This window comes from Eriocheir sinensis, unplaced genomic scaffold (genome assembly GCF_024679095.1).
Source record: "Eriocheir sinensis breed Jianghai 21 unplaced genomic scaffold, ASM2467909v1 Scaffold138, whole genome shotgun sequence".
Lineage (NCBI taxonomy): Eukaryota > Metazoa > Arthropoda > Malacostraca > Decapoda > Varunidae > Eriocheir > Eriocheir sinensis.
Window position 1 is genome coordinate 501,418 of NW_026110717.1, and position 18,583 is coordinate 520,000.

Consider the following 18,583-nt stretch of genomic DNA (forward strand, 5'->3'; position numbering starts at 1 on the left):
CGGGGCGGCGTGCGTGGTCCAATCCGCCGCCGTCCAGTGTTGTGAGAAATACTCCTGGCAGAAATAAGTGGCTCTGGTGTCCACCACGCAGGGGGAATACACGGCAGGAAAACATTACTTTGCCTGGTGTTGTTCTAGTTTGTCCACTTGTGATCTTTGTGAGCGCTGAGTGAAATGTAGAAACAGTGGGAAAGTTCACTATGAGTTACTTTGTGATGCAGCTGCGGGCTGTGGCGGCGGCGGGTATACAACAGCCAGCCTCAGTGCCCTGCAGTCCATCGCCAGCTGTGCTGAGCTGCTATGTAGATAACGTGCACACAACATACTCAATAATAAAACTGTATACCGATGTTTATTAGGTTCGTCGGTAATACATATATATTTTTTTCCGCTGCTTATAATGTAGTTTTGGTGTTAGCGGACTAAGCTTCCCCCCAAACTAGTTTGTTATATGGAGGGTTTACTGTATGTGTGCCTTCTTGGTGTCCTGCGGGGCTTGGCGAGGGAGGCAGCGATACAAAAACTGTAAGGCATTGCTGCCCATATATAACTTTTCCCATAAGAATATATATTCCTACTACACAAACTCCTACTACACAAGCTCATTTGAAGGGAAGGAAGAAAAAGTAAAAAGGAATGGAAGGGAGAGAGAGAGAGAGAAAGAGAGAATGAAGGAGAGAAGGAAAAAGAAGGAGAAAAGTAAAAGAATGGAAGGAGAGAGAGAGAGGAAGGAAGGAAGAAAAGTAAAGGAATGGAAGGAGAGAGAGAGGAAGAGAGAGAATGAAGGAGAGAAAAAGTAAAGGAATGGAAGGAGAGAAAAAGAATGGAAGGAAGAGAGAGAGAGAGAGAGAGAGAGAGAGAGAGAGAACCTTTGTCTGCCTGAGCAGGAATTACCCTCAGCCTTCCTTTAAGGGTTAACTTAGGTATAATTATGTCATGCCCCGAGAGCTTCATTTCTATTTCCCCTATTTCCCAACACATCCTCTGTGTGTATCGAAACACACGAGAAATTAATCAAGATCATGGTATTCGCCGGCTGCCTGGGATTGAACCTGCGACCAGCGTGACAGGAGAGCCACTCCTTACTGAGTCGGCAAGAAGAGTGCCTCCTAGCTAAGTGGGTTATGGAGGCTCGTTCATCAGGCATAGTCATACACTGTATATACAGTACTGTATATACAGTATATATATATATATATATATATATATATATATATATATATATATATATATATATATATATATATATATATATATATATATATATTTCCAAGTGGCCGCCACTGATTCACTGCCAGCCAGTCAGTCAGTCAGTCAGTCAGTGAAAACAAATGAGCAATGGACAGCAACAAGTGCTGACAACAATGTGTGGAAGGCAATGCACCGGCACACCTTTTACCTGTGTTAGTTTACCCAGTTAGCTTATCAACCCAGAGGGTCAGAAATCCACGGGGACCGACCCAGAATAGTTTTATGCATCAATCCAGGACGTTAATGTAATGGAAAATAGCCAAGTGTTCGTGAGTGTCAGTGCTGACACAGCTTATGGGGTCGAGGGGAGATGGCCCCCAGCTAGGTAGGTTAAGTTAGGTTATGCTTGGTTACTGTAAATTTATTGGGCACTCCGCAGTGTGGGGTGCAGAAATATGCAGCGAGGGACGGGGCGGCGTGCGTGGTCCAATCCGCCGCCGTCCAGTGTTGTGAGAAACACTCCTGGCAGAAATAAGTGGCTCTGGTGTCCACCACGCAGGGGGAATACACGGCAGGAAAACATTACTTTGCCTGGTGTTGTTCTAGTTTGTCCACTTGTGATCTTTGTGAGCACTGAGTGAAATGTAGAAACAGTGGGAAAGTTGAACTATGAGTTATTTTGCGATGCAGCTGCGGGCTGCTGTGGGTATACAACAGGCAGCCTCGGTGCCCTGCAGTCCATCGCCAGCTGTGCTGAGCTGCTATGTAGATAACGTGCACACAACATACTCAATAAGAAAACTATATACCGATGTTTATTAGGTTCGTCGGTAATATATATATTTTTTTTCCGCTGCTTATAATGGACTTTTGGCGTTAGTGGACTAAGCTTCCCCCCAAGTTAGTTTGTTATATGGAGGGTTTACTGTATGTGTGCCTTCTTGGTGTCCTGCGGGGCTTGGCGAGGGAGGCAGCGATACAAAAACTGTAAGGCATTGCTGCCCATATATAACTTTTCCCATAAGAATATGTATTCCTACTACACAAGCTCATTTGTCGCCCACATAGTCACACAGTAGTAGCCGTGCTTATTGTATATATGAAGGCAAGGTAAGGGAAGGGAAGGGTGTGAGGTATAATGAATATATAAAGAGAGAGAAAAAAATTGAACCCAAAATAGATGTATGTGAAAGTTGGGTTACAGTGAAATCAAATTGTGGAGTCCGTTCTGGCATAGGCTCCCGCTGGTCCATTTCTCCCCTCTGCTCTGCCACACAGTCCCAACACCTATTTTTTCCTCTCATTTGTTACCTACAGCTTACATATGAGAGGAAGAGATAGGTGTTGGGACTGTGTGGCAGAGCAGAGGGGAGGAACGGACCTGCCTACAGAACCTTCGACATATTTATTTGGAAGACTAGAGGTAAGGTTGAGTTAGGTATAAAGAAAATGCTCCAAGTCTTCCATCAGTCCTAAATGATCCAAGTGAGCTGAGTCATGGATCTAGGTTTTATAATATAACAATCAACACATAAATAAAAATAGATGTAAGTGAAGGTTGGGTTAGGTAAGGTTGAGTTAGGTATAAAGAAAATGCCCCAAGTCTTCCATCAGTCCTAAATGATCCAAGTGAGCTGAGTCATGGATCTAGGTTTTATAATATAACACTAAACACATAAATAAAAATAGATGTATATGAAGGTTGGGTTAGGTAAGTTTGAATTAGGTATAAAGAAAATGCCCATATTTACAAGTCTTCCATCGGTCCTAAATGATCCAAGTGAGCTGAGTCATGGATCTTATAGTATAACACTAAACACACAATACCTGCTACTGAAATAAACAAAAAATAGAATGGAATAGACATAGAAAGGACAGTTTGGGCACAGCGATTCTTTAGGTGTGTGTTACCGGGCGCTGGCAACCTGCTGCGTCAGATTGCACGGATAATTTATGGTAGCCTCTGCGCAGGAAACACTCGTCGGGCTCAGTAATAAATAACAACATATAACAATAGCAAATAGTCACACCACGGTTTACCAGCATAATTTGTTGTGTTATTTTGCTCACAAACAATGAAGCCAGATTGTCGTACACGGCTTCTCATATTTACCAATTTTCAACCCCAAAAACATCTGGACCCAAGTAACTACATTAATTTACAGTTCTCACTAAAATAATTAATTCCTGCTGTTTCTTGGCCATAGTTAAGCGTCAGAAACCAGTAAATAGGGTCCTCTGAGTACGACAATCTGGCAAGCTGGCTAACAAACCCCAAAATGAACGCACACTGTACTGCTCAAAACACCAAGAACACACACTACAGCACAGGCGTAAGTGTTCAGGAGGGCTTGAGTGCCACCTCTGTGAGTGTACAATGCTGACTGAGACCCCATCCACATTGTTTTATGCTCTGAGCACGCTCATCTTGCAGCGAACAAAAGGCTGCTGCCTGCAATGTGTACAAACAGGATGCTGCTCCTACACCACTTGTATTTAAATCATTAATTACTCACTTATTTTTTAATGATCTTTTGGCATCAAAGAATGTAAACTAAGTTTTTATAAAAGGTCATTTTAGACTTACAATGGAGGAAGTAATGTATGCCCTGTAACTTACGTGTGTGATGAATTACTTAAAAGTTCTCTGGCATCCCCACTGAGACTTTAAATGGATTAGTTTTGTTAAAATGGTCATCATGAATCTTGGAATTAGTTTAATTTAATTATTACATTTTTCTTGATTTGCCCTCTCATGGTACTTTTTATTATACAGTATAAGGAAATTGTACAATCCAGAAACTTTCTAATATTTTATTTGCTGGGTAACTTTTCTAAAGTAAATAATCATCAATCTGGATACAATGAAAAAGAGCCACCTTGATAGTAGTGGCCATAGAGTGGCATTTTGACAATAAAGTTTCTATCAAAAGTTACCGAAAGCGTGTATGGCATGTCATAAACTGCCTATAATTTTATTAGTGGTACAGTGCTGCTGTGTTGAGTGTATTCAATATAAACTGTTTTCTTTAATATTGTGTGACAGTTTTTTCTTTGGAATGTAAATTATTATGTTTTCTCTATTTCTGGTAAGAGTTTGGTAATTTATGATTTAATATTACATTGAAGGTAAAAATCATATATAGCATTGGAAAGAGCTCATTAAAAGGAACATTTTGAGTGGTAAATGATCTCTCTAAGTTAAATTTTCATGGAGATATGGGCATTTTACGTTCAACTACCTCGAATTTACGGGTCAAAATTTTCACCCGACATACTGTAGTGAAATTGAGCCTAAATATCTCACTTGCTGGCAGGTTTCAGAAAGTGTACTACCCTGATTTTTCTGATAATTCAAGGTGCCCACTGCTATAAAACACAACAGAGTAACTTAGGGTAGTACATCTCATCATGCAAACGGGAACCCCCCAGGCCATGGACTATTACTGATGTGATGATGTGGCTAGTGCACATAGGTAGAGGAAAAACACCCCTTCAGTGTGTGTAAGGAAGGAGCTCTCAGTTCTCGGCTAAGGGAAGTGCGTAAAGCTGTGCCGGAAACTGAGGGAAGGACAGTGTGTGGACAGACTCCTGGGCCATCTCAGCACCCAAACACAAATTTGCGAAGGCTTTCCCAGGAGTTGTGGGAGGCGTTTCCAGGGGTAGTTTTCTGACCCTGGTGTTAGTGTGACCCTTCTTCTGTATCAGGAACCTCTATAGAACACATTTGACAAGGCTTTTGGAGCAGTTTTGGGCATTTCCAGGGATAGTTTTTTTACCCTGGTGTTAGTGTGACCCTTCTTCTATACCGTGAACTTCTGTAGAACACATTTGACAAGGCTTTTGGAGAAGTTTTGCGCATTTCCAGGGATAGTTTTTTGACCCTGGTGGTAGTCTGACCCTTCCTCTGTACCTTGAACTTAAAAAACACACATTTGCCAAGGCTTTCCTGTGAGTTGTGGGAGGCATTTAAAGGGGTAGTTTTATGACTGTTGGTAATGTGACCCTTCCTCTGTACCATGAACCTCTATAGAACACATTTGACAAGGCTTTTGTAGGAGTTTTGGGCATTTCCAGGGATAGTTTTTTGACCCTGGTGGTAGTGTGACCCTTCCTTTGTACCATGAACCTAAGAAACACACATTTGACAAGGCTTTCCTAAGAGTTTGGGGCATTTCCAGGGGTAGTTTTATGACTCTTGGTAGTGTGACCCTTCCTTTGTACCATGAACCTAAGAAACACACATTTGACAAGGCTTTCCTAAGAGTTTGGGGCATTTCCAGGGGTAGTTTTATGACTCTGTTGGTAGTGTGACCCTTCCTTTGTACCATGAACCTAAGAAACACACATTTGACAAGGGATGTTTTTTAACAAAAAACATCTCCTGCATCCTTTAACCCGTATACAGTGATGTCCTTTGTTAGAGAAAGGGGTCATGGTTGGTTGCATTTTTTTCATATATTTTTTATTTGCCCCATAAAATGAGAAAAAATTTATTTCATTTTATTGCTTTGATATTATATGTATGTTGAGTGACAAATATTATCAATACAAACAAAATTAAAGGCCATATAATGGCTCAAAAAGGGAATTGAATATATACGTACTAAAAGCTTCCATAAGAGGTATGTATACTGTATTGGTAATAATAAACAGTGCACAGGTAAAAAATCTGAAAGTGTTAAAAAACATGCCGGTCCTGCATGCCGCCTCTTCTAGTCTCAGTTACGAATCATTCATTGCTGCGGACGTTGGGTTAGGTTCAAGCCCAACTATTGATGCTCAAGCTCTTAGAAATGCTTCAGTGCACAGGTCGCCATCCTCGTATCTGTCCCATAGGTCGAAGAGACGGCCATGCAATCGAGCGTACATAGTTTGATTGCGTTTGTTGAGGAGGTTTTCAGATACGAGGTGCATCTGAAGCTCTACGGCTGCCGCTTCTTCACGAAGGAGTGTGACTAAAGGGTAAAAGCCAAGTCCGCTCTGCCAGCTTTACCGTTCAGTCGGCAATGCCAGCCTAAAAAGAATAAATAAACAAAATAAAATAATGATTTACAGCTAAAGCACTAAAAGTTTAATTGTTGTGTAGCGGCATGGCGAGTGTGGAGCAAGTCTAGGCGGTGGCTGAGTGGCAGCGTGCTGGGCCCACATTCACTGCGTGATGGGCGACGCGAGTTTGAATCCCCACGCTATCACCTCGGATTTTAGTCACCGCTGAGTGGCTTAAAACTACCCACATGCTGTCCTGCAGACCACCCATCAACCCGGACTCCAGAGGAAACCGTCCAAGTTGATCAAGAACAAGTTCCGGGGGGCAGCATGAGCCAAGAGCAGATGGCGCCACTATAAACACTTGCCTGCGCCATGACGGGCTGAGGCCGACTACCATTGAGGCCCCACAAGCAAGCCTACTGACGCTAAAGGCATAGATGTTAAAAAAAAAAAAAAGTTTGGCTAAACTAAAGATTTCAGACTTTCCGCCTCACAAGAAAACAGAAGGGTTATGGTAAGCTATAGTCTAAGCATTTGATTACCGAAACATCTATAAAGAGCGAAACGTTCAGGTATCGAAACCACTCAGTGGCGAACCGGACCACTGTTAGGTAGCGAAACCTCTTGCGCGAACACTACGGGTAGCGAAGCCTCTGTCAAGCGGCCGCTCAAGTCAGGAGAACCACTGATAGATACAGATGAGAAAATGAGTGAGGCTTTAAACAGATATCTCTTAACTGTATTTACCAAAGAAAGATTAGACGATATACCACAGGGAGAACAGATCTACAGGGGAGAAGAGGTAGAAGGATTAACCAACATCAACACAAGTAGGGAGATCGTGATTAGAAAAAGTGGAGAATGTTCACGAGAGGGTAGCCTACTAACGTTGAGATGCTGACTGCTTATTTCTGGACAAAATATGCTGCTGTTTATCATGAAGACAGTACTTTTCTCCGGAAATCACTAAATGATTGACTTTTCAGTGCCTATTGTGCCGCAGCCACAAAATAGCTTGCAGAGGCTCAACTTGGACACCCGTGGGAAATCGAGGGTTTTGGGTGGGGGAGCGTATTTAAACTACATACTCCAACCGAACTTTACACAACCTCCTAACCTGGACCCCCCCATGTATATGCAACTTATTTCTGCGAGGAGGTATTTCTCGCAGCACCGGCTGGACCGCCGCCATCAGAGGAGGCTACACTTTCGTGAATATTACCCAAAAAAGTTATTTGAGCCAAAAAGTTGGTGTGACGGCGTCCCATAAGTTGATGGATCATGTGAACTGTGGACGTGTGTGTTCAGTCTAAAGCAGGTCAGATAAGTGAGTGTGTGGGGCGGAGAATATCCAGACCGGGTGTGTGTTTCGATACATGCAGAGGACGTGTAGGAAACTAGAAAAAGGATAAAATAAACTCCCGGGGCATGACACAGTATTAACTAACCTAATGCACACCACAGTAACCTTACCTAACATTACTGCCACAAGACACTTAGGCTGAAGGAACAATATTAACTAACCTAACGCACACCACAGTAACCTTACCTAACATTACTGCCACAAGACACTTAGGCTGAAGGAACAATATTAACTAACCTAATGCACACCACAGTAACCTTACCTAACATTACTGCCACAAGACACTTAGGCTGAAGGAACAATATTAACTCAACTAATCTAACGCACACTACAGTAACCTTACCTAACATTACTGCCACAAGACACTGAGGCTGAAGGAACAATATTAACTCAACTAATCTAACGCACACTACAGTAACCTTACCTAACATTACTGCCACAAGACACTGAGGCTGAAGGAACAATATTAACTCAACTAACCTAACGCACACTACAGTAACCTTACCTAACATTATTGCCACAAGACACTTAGGCTGAAGGAACAATATTAACTCAACTAACCTAACGCACACTACAGTAACCTTACCTAACATTACTGCCACAAGACACTTAGGCTGAAGGAACAATATTAACTCAACTAACCTAACGCACACTACAGTAACCTTACCTAACATTATTGCCACAAGACACTGAGGCTGAAGGAACAATATTAACTCAACTAACCTAACGCACACTACAGTAACCTTACCTAACATTACTGCCACAAGACACTGAGGCTGAAGGAACAATATTAACTCAACTAACCTAACGCACACTACAGTAACCTTACCTAACATTATTGCCACAAGACACTTAGGCTGAAGGAACAATATTAACTAAACTTAATGTAACCTAACGCACACTACAGTAACCTTACCTAACATTACTGCCACAAGACACTTAGGCTGAAGGAACAATATTAACTCAACTAACCTAACGCACACTACAGTAACCTTACCTAACATTACTGCCACAAGACACTGAGGCTGAAGGAACAATATTAACTCAACTAACCTAACGCACACTACAGTAACCTTACCTAACATTATTGCCACAAGACACTTAGGCTGAAGGAACAATATTAACTAAACTTAATGTAACCTAACGCACACTACAGTAACCTTACCTAACATTACTGCCACAAGACACTTAGGCTGTGTGTGACAACTAGCTTAATGGTGTGTCGAGATGGTAGCATATAGTAAGGCGTGTTCTTTGGGGCGCCAACAGTGTGTCCGGTTACTGGTTTGGATGTCACGGCCTCAATGGCTCACGGCTGACACGGCCAGGACTCCTTCAAAGCTCCAGGAAACTAATAGCAAAGAGTGGAGTGATCCAAACAACTGAAAAAATAGCCACAAATGTGTGTGTGGGAACCTGGGGAGTCGCTGGTCAGGAGTTAGTTATAATATATATGGCTAGGCTTAAAAGAATATATGGCTGGGTCAGTTAAAATATACAGATATGACTAGGGTTGAAAATATATGGCTGTGTTAGTTTAAATATATGGCTGGAGTTAGTTAAGAAACCTTATAATACTTAGCAAACCCAACACTAGGGTAAGGTGATTTACTCTCTGATGCTAAATCTCCCACAGATATACTAATTGGACTTTGCCACACAGATGCTGGACTTTGTGGACCCTGGCGGCCATGAGGAGGTGTCCGTGGGCGCTGGGCAAGGCCGAGAGCGAGGAGTACAGCACACTGGATGAGGGGGACCATGGTAAGGGGTGGAGTGCTCACTTCAATTCTCTGTTCAGTTATTTTCTTTTCCTTAGGCCAAAAGTTCAGGCTACCAAAAAGGATAATATTAGTCAAAATTTGTCCTAAAAAAAGATATAATTGCTGAAGTGCCATGCTCTTACTGATGAACATGAATTAGCATAGAAACACACACACACACACACACACACACACACACACACACACACAAAGAAATATAGAGGTTTGGAACAGACTAAGTGAAAAAATAGTATCGGCGAAGAGTGTGCAGAGCTTCAAGGAAAAGTTGGATAATTATAGATACGGAGACGGGACCACACCAGCGTAAGCCCAGGCCTGTAAAATTACAACTAGGTAAATACACACACACACATGCAGACTCACCATTCTGATAGCCCAGTGGAAAAAGCTCTGCTGCGTGGATCTTAAATGCCACTCTAAGCGAGAAAAATGAGAAAAAATCATCACTCACACAAACCATTTCATAATATACATGAACGCATTTGTGATCAGTTTATGCATCATCTAATTTTGGGGGTTTATATTATGGCAAAAATTTGGCCTGTCGCTGCTACACACGGTAAAGACACACATTTGGCCCATCGCTGCTACCGGGCTAAGAAACTACCCTTGGAAATAATCACAACTCCTATGAAAGCCTTGTCATTGTGTGTGTGTGTGTGTGTGTGTGTGTGTGTGTGTGTGTGTGTGTGTGTGTCTGGGCGCCAAAATGTTTAAGAATCTGGCCCTCCTTCACCATTACTTATACCCTAATAATTTTCACCATCAGTCAGTTACCACCCCCTTTACCCCTTCCAGGATGGTGCAGGGCTCTCAGGAGATGGACAAGCAGGAACAGGGGGCCAGAACTCACAGGTGTTCTTCATTGAGTGTGTGAGTGCTGCTGTCGTCTCCATGAACACCTGCTCGGAGGCACCAAGTGAGCAGATGACGCTACCCAGAGTGACTGAAATGGGGAGGGCTTTGGGGAGTGAAACAGGGCTTGGGGTGTCTGAGGTACAGTGAAACAGGACTTAGAGAGGATTATTATTATAATCATTATTATTATTATTATTATTATTATTATTATTATTATTATTATTATTATTATTATTATTATTATTATTATTATTATTATTATTCAACCAAGAAACAGGCCCTGCTGGAAAGAGTCAAAGGCTATAAACCAGAGGGTGAGTGACATTGTTATGAATATTATGAACATTTTCTTCAGTAATCTTTGGCAGAGTTGCAGTGTTATGATACGTGAAATTATGAAACTTAGGTTGCAAAGCAGCCTGAATCTACGACCTGTTGTTCGTTGTTTTTTGGTCTACAAAAACTTCTTTACTCTCAATTTTAGGCACTTGATACACTAAAGCAATTAATAAATCATGAACACAGACTTTACTTGTTCATTATGTATTTATACCTTGGAGGAAGATTTATACCACTTGGCATTCCAAACCAAAACAAACCTTCTTTTGACCTGTATCGCTTTTCATCAGCTCATCACGGCCATCACTTCTTCTGGTACTAACTCCCCTCTCTGCCTCTCGTAGTTGCTACATTCTACAATTAGGTGTTCCACTGTTTCTTTCTCCCCAGTGTCCTAGACAGCTACAGCCCTTTGTGTTGCTAAGTCTCATACCTGTCAAGCTACTGTGGTGTCTTGCCATAAGATTTTGTGTTAGAGACCATAAGTTTGTGTTGAAAAGACGTAAGACTTGACAGGTATGGAACTTCCGACGGACTCAAGCAGGGTGCACGAGGTAACCCCCCCCCACACACACACACACACACACACACTAACCGTAACAGTAACCGTTACTCAGCACACTCACATGAATTTAAATATGGCATTTGCGATATTTAAAATTGTTTAAAACAAACATGTTAAAAAAAACATCGCCAGCGGAGAAAAAACGTAAGATTTTCAACTTACATTGTAAGACTTGAAAATCACCGAAATTACGTAAGACTTATGCAAAAAACATAAGACTTGACACGTATGAAGTCTTGGTGAGAGTGAGTTCGGCCCCTCAGCGGCTCCTTTCGATACTGTGCAGGTTTCGGCCTTTTGAATATCTCATTACCACGAGTTCTACTGACTAGATTCTGTTCGGTACTTTCCAGATTGAACATAAGTCTTCGTGGAATCTATTGGAAAAATGGTTCAAGCTATACATGCGGCAGGAGATTAGACAAAAATGCGAGAATGGTGTAAGCTTGGGTGCGAGTATTTAGCTTGTAATAACTGAATGGTAGAGTGTTTCTCACCACTTAACCTGAAGAATGTTAGCATAAACACTTGGGATCAATGTCTTGTAGACTATAGGCACCGTGCATCATGACTTATCACGTGAGAGATTTTAAAGTGTGCGAGTCTTCATAGCATCAACAGGCCTTGACTCTGTTTTAGTTAAAGTAGCTGGCGATCACTGGCAATTTTGGGGGGACAGAACTCCTCTAATTGTCGCTGACTGTATGGCTTGTCCCATTGCCTCATGCAGTGTGTGTGTGTGTGTGTGTGTGTGTGTGTGTATTCACCTAGTTGTGCCATACGGGAAAAGAGCTGCGCTCACGCTGTCCCGTCTCCATATCCTCTCTTATCCAACTTTTTCTTAAAATCATGAATGTTTCTTGCACAAACCACCTCCTCCTCCAGTCCATTCCACAACTCAACGCTTCTGTTTGGGAAGCTAAACTTTTTCACATCTCGCCTGCACGTGGTCGCCCTCAACTTCTTTCCATGTCCTCTCGTTTCCCTCTTGCTCCACACGCACTCCAGATTCTCCACCCTGCTCGCTACCCTGTACACCGCTATCAGGTCTCCTCTTTTTCTTCTTCTCTCCAGGGTTGTGAGCCCCATGCTATTGAGTCTCTCCTCGTAAGTCCGATCCCTAAGTTCCGGTACCATCTTAGTTGCCATTCTCTGTACTCTTTCCAGCTTTTTTATATTCTTCTTTTCGTGAGGAGACCAGACCACTGCTGCATACTCCAACCTTGGCCTTATCATTGTAACTATTAATTTCTTCATCATCTCCTCATCCAAATACACAAATGCCGTCCTTATGTTCTTCAGCAAACTCATAGTTTGTCCCGTTATCCTGTTGATGTGTTTGTCCGGTGACATGTTCTCTGAGTCAGTCACTCCCAAATCTTTTTCTTCCACTCCTCTGCATATTATCTCACTTCCCATCTTATAATCATATTCACATCTTCTACCGCTCCTCCCAAACTCTATTTTTTTTACATTTCCCAAGGTTGAATTCCATCTGCCATGTACCACTCCACTCCCATATTTTGTCCAGGTCCCTCTGCAATGCCTCACAGTCCTTCACATCATTGACTCGTCTCAATAGCTTTGCATCATCTGCAAACAAACTCACATGGCTGGTCACTCCGTCCACCATATCATTTATACAAACAGCAAACATTATCGGTGCCAGCACTGAACCTTGTGGGACCCCACTCCTCACTGGGCACCAGTTGGAAGCCTTGTCCTTGATTATTGTCCTCGTTTCCCTGTTAGTTAGGAAGTCCTCCAGCCACTTAATCAGCCCATTACCCACTCCACCCCTATTTTTAATTTTCCAAATTAGTCTTCTGTGCAGTACTTTGTCAAATGCCTTTTTCAAATCCAGGTACACTCCATCCCCCCAGCCTTCTCTCTCTTGTATTAAATCTGTCACCCTTGAGTAATAACATAAAAAGTTGGTGACACAAGATCTCCCTCTCCTGAATCCAAACTGGCAATCCGAGATAATTCTCTCACTTTCTAAAAATTCCGACCACCTGTTTTTAAGTAGCCTCTCACATATCTTCGCAACCACACTAGTGAGTGATACCGCTCTGTAATTTAATGGGTCCTCTCTCTTTCCTCCTTCATAAATTGGTACTATGTTTGCTCTCTTCCAATCTTGTGTGTGTGTGTATGTATATATATATATATATATATATATATATATATATATATATATATATATATATATATCTATATATATATATATATATATATATATATATGTATATATCCATCCTAGGAGATTTCAATGTTCACCACCAGCTTTGGCTTTCATCCTCTTTCACTGACCATCCTGGTGAACAAGCCTACAACTTTGCTATCCTCAACGACCTAGAGCAGTTGGTCCAGCACCCTACACGTATTCCTGACCGTCTTGGAGACCGGCCCAACATTCTAGCCCTCTTCCTTACCTCAAACCCTTCTGCTTATTCTGTCAAACTGTTCTCTCCGTTGGGCTCCTCCGATCACAATCTTATTTCTGCATCCTGTCCTATCGCTCCTGTACACCCTCTGGACCCACCGAAGAGGCGATGCTTCTGGCATTTTGCTTCAGCTCGGTGGGACGACCTGAGGATGTACTTTTCTGATTTCCCTGTGGAATGATTATTGCTTCCAGGATAGAGACCCCTCTGTGTGTGCTCAGCGCATCTCAGAGGTGATTGTCTCTGGAATGGAGGCATACATTCCTCGTTCTTTCTCTACTCCTCACGCTAAAAAGCCTTGGTTTAATCACGCTTGTTCTCGTGCTGTCAATGATAGAGAGGTAGCTCACAAAAGATACCAGAGCCTTCAAACTAATGCTAATTATGAACTTTACATTTCTGCCCGAAATCGTGCCAAATCTATTCTCCGACTAACCAAAAATTCTTTCATTAATAGAAAATGTCAAAACCTTGCTTTCTCTAACTCTTCCCGTGACTTCTGGCATCTAGCCAAAAACATCTCCTCCAACTTCACTTCTTCATCTTTCCCTCCACTCCTCAGTCCTGACGGCAACACTGCCGTCTCATTTATCTCTAAGGCTGAACTCTTCTCTCAAACTTTTTCTAAAAACTCCACTCTGGACGATTCTGGGCATATTCCTCCTACTCATCCCCCCTCTGACTTTTTTATGCCTGTTATAAAGATTCTTCAAAATGATGTTTTCTATGCCCTCTCTGGCCTCAATCCTCAGAAGGCTTATGGACCTAATGGAGTGCTTCCTATTGTCCTTAAAAACTGTGCCTCCGTGCTGTCACCCTGCCTGGTCAAACTCTTTCGGCTCTGCCTGTCAACATCTACCTTTCCTTCTTGCTGGAAGTATGCCTTCATACAGCCTGTACCTAAGAAGGGTGACCGCTCCAATCCCTCAAACTACCGTCCTATAGCTTTACTTTCTTGTCTATCTAAAGCTTTTGAATCAATCATTAACCGGAAGATTCAAAAGCACCTTTCCACTTCTGACCTTCTATCTGATCGCCAGTATGGGTTCCGCAAGGGTCGTTCTACTGGTGATCTCCTTGCCTTCTTAACTGACTCTTGGTCATCCTCTCTTAGCCGTTTCGGTGAAACTTTTGCTATTGCGCTGGACATAACAAAAGCTTTTGATAGGGTCTGGCACAAATCTTTGCTTTCTAAACTACCCTCCTACGGTTTCTATCTTTCTCTCTGTACCTTTATCTCCAGTTTCCTTTCTGACCATTCTATTTCTGCCGTGGTAGACGGTCACTGTTCTTCCCCTAAATCTATTAACAGTGGTGTCCCACAGGGTTCTGTCCTATCTCCCACTCTTTCTGTTGTTCATTGATGATCTTCTTTCCAAAACGAACTGTCCTATCCATTCCTACGCCGATGATTCCACTCTGCATTACTCAACTTCTTTTAATAGAAGACCCACCCTTCAGGAACTTAACGACTCAAGGCTGGAGGCTGCAGAACGCTTAGGCTCAGACCTTACTATTATTTCCGATTGGGGCAAGAAGAACCTGGTGTCCTTCAACGCCTCAAAAACACAGTTTCTCCACCTATCCACTCGACACAATCTTCCTAACAACTATCCCCTATTCTTTGACAACACCCAGCTATCACCTTCCTTAACACTAAACATCCTCGGTCTATCCTTAACTCAAAATCTCAACTGGAAACTTCATATCTCATCTCTTACTAAATCAGCTTCCTCGAGGCTGGGCGTTCTGTACCGTCTCCGCCAGCTCTTCTCCCCTGCACAGTTGCTGTCCATATACAGGGGCCTTGTCTGCCCTCGTATGGAGTATGCATCACGTGTGGGGGGGCTCCACTCACACAGCCCTTCTGGACAGAGTGGAGGCTAAGGCTCTTCGTCTCATCAGCTCTCCTCCTCATACTGATAGTCTTCTACCTCTTAAATTCCGCCGCAGTGTTGCCTCTCTTTCTATCTTCTATCGATATTTCCACGCTGACTGCTCTTCTGAACTTGCTAACTGCATGCCTCCCCCCTCCCTGCTGCACTCGACTTTCTACTCATGCTCATCCCTATACTGTCCAAACCCCTTATGCAAGAGTTAACCAGCATCTTCACTCTTTCATCCCTCACGCTGGTAAACTCTGGGACAATCTTCCTTCATCTGTATTTCCTCCTGCCTACGACTTGAACTCTTTCAAGAGGAGGGTATCAGGACACCTCTCCTCCCGAATTTGACCTTGCTTTCGGCCACCTCTTTTAATTCTTTTTAGGAGCAGCGAGTAGCGGGCTTTTTTTATTATTGTTTTCTTTTTTGTGTGCCCTTGACCTGCCTCCTTTGTTGTGAAAAAAAAATATATATATATATATATATATATATATATATATATATATATATATATATATATATATATATATATATATATATATATATATATATATATATATATATATTTATATATACAGTCACCCCCCGCCGTTCGCGGTCTCACCCATCGCAGTTTCGCGTATTCACGGTCACCTAAATGTGCCCCCCCCCCTGCTTATACGCGGCCCCAGTTTCGCGTATACGCGGATGCAATGACGCTAAATAGGAAGGCAGAGAGGAGGAGGGAGGCAGGAGGGAGAGGAGAGGAGGGAGGAAGGCAGAGAGGAGGAGGAGGCAGAGAGGAGGGGGGAAGGGAGAGAGGCAGGGAGGAGGAGGCAGAGAGGAGGGGGAAGGAGAGAGGAGGAGGAGGGAGGCGGGGCAATGGACGTTAAGGCGGTGTCACACTAGCACTTTTTCCGTCGATTAATGCCATTTCCGTCGATTTTTCATCGTTCCGCATGAACTTATCGCATGAATTTGTCAGACGATCAGGATCGTTTCCTACTGCAAATTTCCGCCTTTGTTTACATTTCCAAGACCAAGACCGAGACTTTCCGCGTGGCTTCAACCTGTCTCAAACGCTCTCCTGCAGTGACAGCCTTCCTCATCCTGGTGTCACTTCTGGCAATGAGGTGTAACTAAATCCAGAAGTCTGTGGTACTGGCTCTTGTCCAACCTGATCCAATTCTTCAGAGTCTCATGATCCTCTAAACTCAGCTCTTTTAACAGCCTGTGGTACACACTTTCTCTTTCCCGACGAGCCAACCATGAGCGCATCCATGCATGCTTTTTGGCTTGTTTAGCTCGTCTAAGTCTCACAATACACAGTATTAGGTTCAGAGCAGCGTATCTTTGCCGCAGCGTGGACTCCATGTTTGTTTACATTCCTATGGTCTGTGCCGACGGAAAGTTTCAGACGAAACACCGTTTGTGTGTGACAGGCCGCAGCCAAGATATCGACGATTTTCAGAAAAACGACGGAAAAAGTTGACGGAAAAAGTGCTAGTGTGACACCGCCTTTAGGTTGCTCCTGAGTGACGTCACGGTTAGACTGTGACGTCATGCTTTCCTATTGGCCAGCAGCTCACTCAGGGACGACTGCTATTGGTCGAGATTTTCTCATAGCAACATTATCCTAAAAAAAAAATTCACGCGCCGCCACACTGCAGTGTTGCCAGATTGGGCTACTTATCGCAAATTGGGCTACTTTTGGGAACGAAAAAAACATGTTTTATATGACGTGTCAGAAGTGACTTCCCCAAATGCATATTTTCCCATAGGGTTATAGTCCCGCCGTTCGCGGTTTCGCGCATCGCGCCGAAGTCCGGGAACGAAATACCCTGAACGGCGATGAGATATATATATATATATATATATATATATATATATATATATATATATATATATATATATATATATATATATATATATATATATATATATATATATATATATTGTATATATAAAAACCAAAAAAACATTAAAGCAAAATAAACATCCTTTTTTACCGTGTTTTTTTCCACCCTGTCTCCAAGTGTATATTTATGAACCATTATTTGCAGGATCAGCGATGTGGAACCAGCTGTACCACCACCACCACCACCACCAGGGGAGCCACTCACTGCCACAAGAAGGAAGGAAGCAGGTATGTATTATTATTATTATTATTATTATTATTATTATTATTATTATTATTATTATTATTATAATTATTATAATTATTATATTATTATATTATTATTATTGTTGGGCTGTTAAAGCCCAACCAACAGGTCCTGTTGGCAGTAAGGGCAGACACCAGTACTGGTATTGGCAGTACTGTGTGACACAGTCAGGGCACCAGTCTGCTCATCAGTCTGGTGCTGCCACAGTGTTGTAGAGTCGGTACTGTTAGGACCTGTCCTGTACTGGTACCTGCCCAGGCCAGCCCTACCCCCAGCTGGACCTGTGTGTTCAACCCTTTTAATGCTAAATCCTTGCAGCGAGGACTAGCGTAACTTGCCGGTGGTGCTAAATCCTTGCAGCGAGGACCAGCGTAACTTGCCGGTGGTGCTAAACCCTTGCAGTGATCACCAGTCGCACTCAAATTGCCCGCATATGAGAGTGTTCCAACACTATTTCTCACCCCACAGCACTGCCAATTGAGTGGGTTTTCCACTAAATTTGGTGTAAAATCATATCAGCCTAGAGCGGAAAAGCGCAGAAAATCTACGGACGAGTAACTGGTGGATGTTGTTGTCCAATATTGCAGTATTTTTGCATAGCTTCACCTCACTGATTTTTTGACCATATAGTTGTAAATTTTGCATTTGGCAGTACTGCCCTGCCAGCACCCCATCATCAAGAGAGCTACTCAGTAATTGCCTTACGGTTGACCGTCACGCACGCACAAATGTACGTCTTCACAGGCAACACCCCCTGAACGTGCCTGTACGTTCGCAGGAGAGGCTTACATAACCGAATCATATAGATCTTGGCCTCTTCTTTCCAAAGGTGTTTTTGTTTTTTGGCTGCGGTGAATTGTTTTTGAGATACAGCGGTTGAAAGAGCGAGCACTTGCGTCACTTGCTGAACGTGCCTGTACATTTGCAGGAGAGGCTTACATAACCGAATCTTATAGATCTTGGCCTCCTCTTTCTAATGTTTTTTTTTGTTTTTTAGCTGTGATGAATAGTTTTTG

General features: G+C 42.7%; 1 protein-coding gene across 12 annotated transcripts in view; it reads left to right on the forward strand.

The window, feature by feature from the left end:
* LOC126989924 (PH domain-containing protein DDB_G0287875-like) overlaps nt 1-18,583 on the forward strand; it is a 55,068-nt gene that overhangs the window by 23,611 nt on the left and 12,874 nt on the right. For 3 of the 12 annotated variants that reach the window (XR_007743868.1, XR_007743870.1, XR_007743876.1), the window contains 3 exons: nt 9,210-9,310; nt 10,129-10,249; nt 17,466-17,548. The exons of the other annotated variants lie outside the window; for them this stretch is intronic. The gene's annotated coding sequence lies outside the window, so the exon portion shown is untranslated. The remainder of the gene's footprint in view (nt 1-9,209; nt 9,311-10,128; nt 10,250-17,465; nt 17,549-18,583) is intronic. 12 annotated transcript variants of the gene reach the window in all.